Source organism: Peromyscus leucopus, chromosome 2 (genome assembly GCF_004664715.2).
Source record: "Peromyscus leucopus breed LL Stock chromosome 2, UCI_PerLeu_2.1, whole genome shotgun sequence".
In the NCBI taxonomy this organism is placed as follows: domain Eukaryota; kingdom Metazoa; phylum Chordata; class Mammalia; order Rodentia; family Cricetidae; genus Peromyscus; species Peromyscus leucopus.
Genome location: NC_051064.1, coordinates 26,585,216 through 26,592,784, shown reverse-complemented (window position 1 = coordinate 26,592,784; position 7,569 = coordinate 26,585,216).

Below are 7,569 nucleotides of genomic sequence, written 5' to 3'. Positions count from 1 at the left end.
CAGATGCCCCTAGGGGCCATGAGAGAGGGCAGGCAGGCAGCCTGGGGAAGTGGCAGGCTGTAGGGGCTTGGAGGTGCTGCAGAGGGAGAACAGACCAGGGTGTACAGGTTAGCAACACCTAGGAATGATGGTGGACTGAGGTTTGGAGAGAAGCTGGCTGATGGGCCTAGGTCATACAGCCTGTCTATGAGTTCAGATCAACGGACACTGGAAAACATCAGCTTTCCATCATTTCATGGTTCCTCTGAGCAGAATCCTGGGATGTCACCCTTCTCTCTGGCCAGACATTAGGGATAGACCTTATGGAAGCAATGGAGCATTATTAGAAATTTCATCAATACAAAATACGGATGTGGGCAATGTGGGTGCATTGCAGGTGCAGGTGAAGCAGCCGGAAGCCTGAAAGGAGGTGAAGGTTCTGCTTTGACTTGATGGTGGGGGACCAGAGGCTTGGTTGCTACCCCAAAAGCTAAGAGAGGGTTCCTGACCAGAGTCCCTCTGCAAGGGAAAGAAATGGACAGTTTATGATGGAAACCATTTCATGAGCTAATTGACATATTAGAACATGGCCTCAGTGCAGTCTGAGTTTCTTGGATTGGATAGACACACACTAAAGGATAATTTCCTTTCAAATAGACAGATATTTTGAGAAAGAAGAGGGTGTTCATATTGGGATACAGGGTGTCAGTTATGTAATTCTCAAACACCTACACCACACACACACACACACACACACACACACACACACACACACACACTCACACTTTAGACCGGAAAAGCATACACCTTCTGACCCAGTTCTCTCCAGAGAGTCAGGCACTATTGATGCTTTCCAGAAGAGAAAATGGGTCTCAGGGAGGGAGGGAGAGAGCGGGAAAGACTGTTGCTCTGAATCATGGAATCTGTTACCGTCCAGGAAATAACTATATCAAGGAAAACCTTTGATTATTTATTTCTAAGAATTATGTGCAAATGGGGTAGTTTCTAGATAATTGTATAAACTCAAGGTTTTCAAGGCTATGAAAAATACTCTTCACAAGATGCAAAATTTATAAACATAAATATTTAATGAGAATTTCACCTACAGACATTAAAGCAACTGTAAAAGATTCCCCAGGCTTAGCACCTTTGCTCACTGAAGCAATGGCATTTTGATTGATTTTTACCATCTCCTTGGGCTTCTGTTTGCATTCTTCAAGAGCTCCATTCTCACATACTTTTGTTCCATGATAAAATGATTCTGAGGGTGCACACATGTAGATATTTTCTTTTTAGATGGTGGACTGCACACATGCGTTTAGATTCTGCTTTTTCCCAAAATTTCCTTGAAATGAAAGAAAAGGCACAACATGGTTAAATACATAGAAGTATGACAAAAAAAGAAAAAGAAAAGAAGAAAAGTGGCTCCCAGTGAGGGCCACCTAGAGACTGGCCCGTAATTGATCCCATGTCCAGAAACCAAGCAAAGGCAAAAGATACCAAGAGCTGCAGCACACTCCAAAAGGCATTGCAGAATGAGTCACCCTTCCCCACAGAAACTCAGAGAACCAGATTCAGTAAGAAGCACAAGAGTGAAAGTAGGCCACGGGGCACACAGATGGACTAAGAATGTCAGTGTGACAAGCAGCTAGTGAGATTGGAATGAAATGTAGGAGACTATTCTATAATTTGGAGCAAGGCAGGACAAAAGCCACATGTACATATCTAAACCAGGGAAATTTCTGGACAGCAAGAAAATAAGCAAAGTAAAATAGCAGAGCAGTGGAAAATGATCACAGGTAGGTAACTAGCTACAGTAGTAATGCTTCTGTGGAACAGTTAGAATAAACTAAGCAAAGTGGACAGAGAAATGACCAGGAAATTCACTGAAAAACAGAAATAATGGGAAGCCTCTGAAAAGGGGCTACATTTCACTGACTTTCTGGAAAAAAACAGTTGAAAGAATTGTCTCCCCCCCCCCCCCCCCCCCCCCGCAGCTAACAATATCCATACATTAAAAAATTAGATGAGAAACCGGAACTGAGGGTGTATGGTCTGGTGTGTCTCCTATGGATGACAGTTGGACAGTACTTATGTCTGTTGACTGCTACTTCACAGCTTGGAATAGATCCCCGGGCATGAAGAATTTTTGCTGGGGCTTGTTTGTGAAAGCAAAGAAGCGAGAGACCACTGAGCCACCGCTGCTTTGCTAACCTGCTGCAGTCAGGTCAGAGAACTCCAAGGCTAACACCACACTCACTGCAGGAAATCTCCAGAAAGCAGTTAAGACAAAAAGCATAGACTAACTCCATCAAGGTCATTTCACAATCACACTGTTTGTGCCTTGCTGATAAGTTTAATATGCATGCCAGGTGGTGGTGGCACACGCCTTTAATCCCAGAACTCGGGAGGCAGAGGCAGGTGGATCTCTGTGAGTTCAAGGCCAACCTGGGCTACCAAGTGAGTTCCAGGAAAGGCGCAAAGCTACACAGAGAAACCCTGTCTCGAAAAACCAAAAAAAAAAAAAGTTTAATATGCATGGAGATGCACAGAACATTTCATCTAGAAGGATTCTTCACATTCATGGTGGTGGGGAACTGATTGAGTTGGGGAGTGAATGGTAGCTTTCCATGTGTTAGCATCTGCTTCTATGATGTTTGGCATTTTTAAAAACTCATTAGTTAGTCAGTGATGCTAAAAACAACAATAAATTAACACGTAAATCTTCAATTTAAAAAGGCTAATTTTGAGAACATACCCTTGTTGTTCTTCTTTGCTGTTTTTTACATGCATGTCTTAAGGAAGGACGCAATGGGGAAATCATTAGAAAGGGACGCAAGGCATTAATTAAGCACCAGGATAGTCTATCAGAATCAGACTTTAAAGGGGAGAACCTAAGTAGGCCTAAAAAGAAGAAAGAAAAGAATAAAGAAAAGGAAAATAAAGAAAATAAGCCAGAGAAGGAAGAAAATTCAGAGAAGAAAGGGAACCCTTTGTATCTAGTATTAGAGGAATTTGCAAAACTTGATTTATCTGATAATGAATTAGATTCAGATGAGGAGGAAAATTTAGAGGAAGCTGCCGCTGAATATAAAAAAGAGAGATATGGGCGGCGGCGACCTCCTCCTTATGATGTTTTACTTTGTAAAATACTGAAATACAGTCACCAGCTGATACATTAAAAATATATCCATTTTATCAAAATACATTGTACTGCTAGAAGGAGGTATTTAAAAACTTTCTGAGAACTGATTAGTAAAAAACTTCCATTTGCTTGTTCCAGGACAAGAGAACTCTGCTGGTTGGCTAGAGAGCAACACATCTGTCCTGGGAAACAGTGGAGCAAACAGTACCTGTGAGTCATCAAGGGCCGAGTGGGTGGGGGTTTGTCCTGCCACCTTATTGGGGGAAAGTCAGGGCATAGGAAAGAGATGCAGACATGTCAGTAACCTGAGACCAGAGGAAGGTGCTGATCGGAACAGGCACATGACTGGACTTCGCTATAAACTACGTTTCTCAGGATGGCTGGGCAGGAAGCCAGACATTCATTCCACCTCACTCAAACACAAAAGGACGTATTGTTATATGTTGGTTCTTGCTCTTCTATTTATTTCAAGATCATTATCACTGCTAACAATTTTCCCCCTGAGTAATTGCAGCGTGAATGGCATAGTAATGAATTTATGTGATGTGACCCAGATTGCTGCATTTAAATCATGTTGGAAGATAATTCAGACAGAGCCAGTGCCCATGGCCCAGTTTCCCTTTCTTTTCTGAGATTTCTTTTCTTTTGGCATCTTGGATCACTGGAAATACTACTAACAAAGGACATTAATTGTTTATATTGGCTATGGAAAGAATTATTAGTGAATAAGTGATCAAGGTGGGGAGCATGACGGTCTCTGTCCCCTTGTCTATCTTTCCTGGTTTTATTTTGCTGTGATTATAAAGCTCATGCATTTTAAGCACATTGCCTGAGTGTTAGTATGTTGTGCAGTTTTCTTTTCTTTCTTTCTTTCTTTTTTTTTTTTTTTTTTTGGTTTTTCGAGACAGGGTTTCTCTGTGTGGCTTTGCGCCTTTCCTGGAACTCACTTGGTAGCCCAGACTGGCCTCGAACTCACAGAGATCCGCCTGGCTCTGCCTCCCGAGTGCTGGGATTAAAGGTGTGTGCCACCACTGCCCGACTGTTGTGCAGTTTTGTGTTAACACCTTTACCAATAAGTTCTGTTGCAGACACTTTAAACCACATATTGGCTTAAATTTTATTGGGTAGTAGAAATAAAATTGATGATAAAGATTCAGACCCTAAACACATGTGATAACCAACTCCAAGGAATGCTTTGCCCAGTTTTCTTTTCACTGAACTCTGAGATGAGGAGCTTCTTCAATGTGTCCCTCTCTATGGCCATCCCTCAGCATCCCCCTTTCTGCCTTTCAACCCTATGACAGTCTGAACTTCCCAGGATTCTCATTTCCTATGGATGTTTTCAAGTCCATTCTCTTTCATTTCGCAGGCTGCTAGGATTTGAACTTGTCTTTAGAAGTTCATCTGTTGGAAAGTTAACACCTAGATTCAGCGGCCGATGGTATGTAAACTTGTAAAGGAGAGGCCCCTATTACTGGAATAATGGCTTAATGAGAGGAGACTTGAACATACCGCCACTGAGCTTCTCTCATGGAGTGCCTGCCATCATGTGATAATATGCTAAGATCGCCTCACCAAATGCTGGTGACTTCCCGGTCTCCAGACCTGAGAGAAATAACTTTATTTTCTGTATTTTCTCAGGAGTGTGGTATTCTGAGATAGTGGCAGATGGTGCACTAAGATGCACCTGGGATAGGGTGGGGTGATATTTAGAGTTAAAGGAATTTAAGGAAATTGGTTTACAGATCTTTAAACATGTACTTCTCCTCAAACAGATCTGCCTGAGAAAAGCCTGAGGTCTCCTGTCTTTCATGGAGTTCTACCTCTTTTTAGAGTCAGCCTCATTCCACTTTACAAAATGTGAGTGACTCTTGGAGAATTCAGAAATCCAAGAAGCTTCTGAGGAAGAAATCAGCAGGAGCAAACCCAAAGTTAGCTGCAGTGCAAAGTGCTAAAGAGAGCACTGTGTTGTCTGCCCCAAGTGGGATATGGGGAGAAGAGGCACCACTGTGGTAGGGTGCAGCAGGAAGACATCACCTAACTTCTTAGCCTCTGCGACTGCTAGATTTCTTCTCTTTGTGTCATTCCCAGTTGAAGTCTGTTAAGGCAGTAGAAAATACATGAAGTTCCACATTTTTCACGTTTTGATCTATTTTCCCCGGGTCTGAGTACTTCAGACACTAAGACACCACTGTTACATGATACTCCTCACTCCCCAGTCTTTGTAATTGCCAGACATAAATCCCCCACCCAGTTTTTCACTGTAATTCTTGACACTTTCTCAGTCTATCTTCAGAGTGAAAAGTTGAGTGTGGTTAGCATCACAGGATTGCATATTAACACCCAGCTTCAAATCAAACTTTTTGGAACAGTTTAAGTGTGTGATCATGTTGTGCATTGGATTGACACGTGTCTTAGTCAGTGTTCTATTGCTACAACAACTTTATAAAAGAAAGACTTTAATTGGGGCTTGGTTACAGTTTCAGAGGTTTCCTCCATTATTATCATGGTAGGAAGCATGGTGGCATGTGGGCAGACATGAAGGAGAAGGAGCTGAGAGGTCTACATCCAGGTCAGTGGGGCACCAGGAAGAGAAAGGCTCTGGGCTTGGAATGGACTTTTTGAAACCTCAAAGCTCACCCTCAGTGACACACTTCCTCCAACAAGGCCACACCTTCTAATCCTTTCAAATAGTACCACTCCCTGGTGACTAACTATTCAAATCTAGGAGTCTATGTAGGCCATTCTCATTCAAACCACCACGGCACTGAAGGCTGGCATTGTCCTTTAAAGTCACACTGTGAACACCAATTGGATGGACTAAATGTATAGCTTCAAAGTTATTATGAAAAATACCCTTAGTGTATATGAAATACACATCCGATTGAATGCATATCTTTCAATTAAAATAGTGATTTAAAAAGTTTTAGGTGCCAAGTTTAAAACACCTAAAGTGATAGATAAATTATTTTTGGGGTAGTCATATTTGAAGACCCATGGCATATTCCATTTTTTCTTCTTTCCATGTTTTGTCTTTGTATTTTCATAATTCATGTTTTAACATTTTATCACTTTTTTAATGTTAGTAATAATTTTTGGAGATTTCTAGTTCTTAATTTGTGAAACTTATGAACTTTTAAATTTATGATTGTGTGCATATGGGAACTCGTGCTTCAGTGCACATTTGGAGGTCATAGGGCAACTTTAGGACTCAGTTCCCCCGTTTCATCATGGGCTCTGAGGACTGACAAGGTTTTCAAGCTTGTGTGGTTAAGTGTTTTTACTTGATAATTCACCTAACTGGCCAGCAAAACTTTGAAATCTGATTTTTATTTAGAAACTATGGGAAGAGATCAGAAAGACAATCTAGCTACCAAATACAGGACAGGTATGATTGAAAATAAATTTTGTCTTATACCAAACTCATTTAAATGACATGTACCAAGTATTCATTTTAGTGTTGTCTGTAATAACCTAAACCTGGACCTAATATTCAGAAAGCACATGAAGTATTCCTGCAGCAGAATTTCACACAGTAATGTAAAGGAATGTGTTTCCACTACACAAAATCTGTGGATGATTTTCATTAACAAAATGCTGAGTGAAGTGACCCATTTAAATAAATACTGTGTAATTTCATGTTTGTGAAGTTCAAGCCACTGGTAGAAATCTGTGTGATGAAAGTAAAGACACATGTGACCTTTGAGGTCTCATGGATGAGAGGTAATACAAGAAAGTTTTCTGGAGTCGTCTTGTGGTCCTCAGATGGACATGGGTGGTGGCTACAGTTGTGTTTAGTATGTAAAACTCACCTGATCTATGCACAGGCTTTTTCTGGAAGTAAATTCTATTTCAATAAAAACTTTACTTAAAAAGAAAAGACTGTTTGTGATCAAAGAAATTTTTTAAAGATTTATTTTTGTTTGTGTATGTATGCACGTGTCTTTGTATATGCATGCCACATGTATGTGCGAGAAAAGTACATTGGAGCTACCAGAGTTGGGGTTATAAACAGTTGTGGGGCAGCCCACGTGGGTGTTAGGCATTGAACTCAGAAGAGTTTTTCCTCTGGAAGATCAGTAAATGCTCTCAACCATCAAGTCATCTCTCTAGCCACCAAAAACATTTATTTTAACTACTTAATTAATTAGTTAATAAATTAGTTATATTGATAATTGAGCCAGGGCTTCCTACATGCTTAGAGAGTATTCTTCCATCGGGTCACCCCCCAATCTCTTTTATTTATCTTTTATTGCTACTGCTGCGGGCCAGTCCTACCCAGGAAATATTGGTGAGAATATATAACCTAAGCCTATGCAGACAACATGGGTTCTTTGTGTCACTGGTAGTACTCAGGTGAAAAATGACCAGTTTGAATACATAGTCATAGCCACAAGCATAGGCTACTTCAGGACAATGTTTTTTCTTTTTTTTTTTTTTCTCTT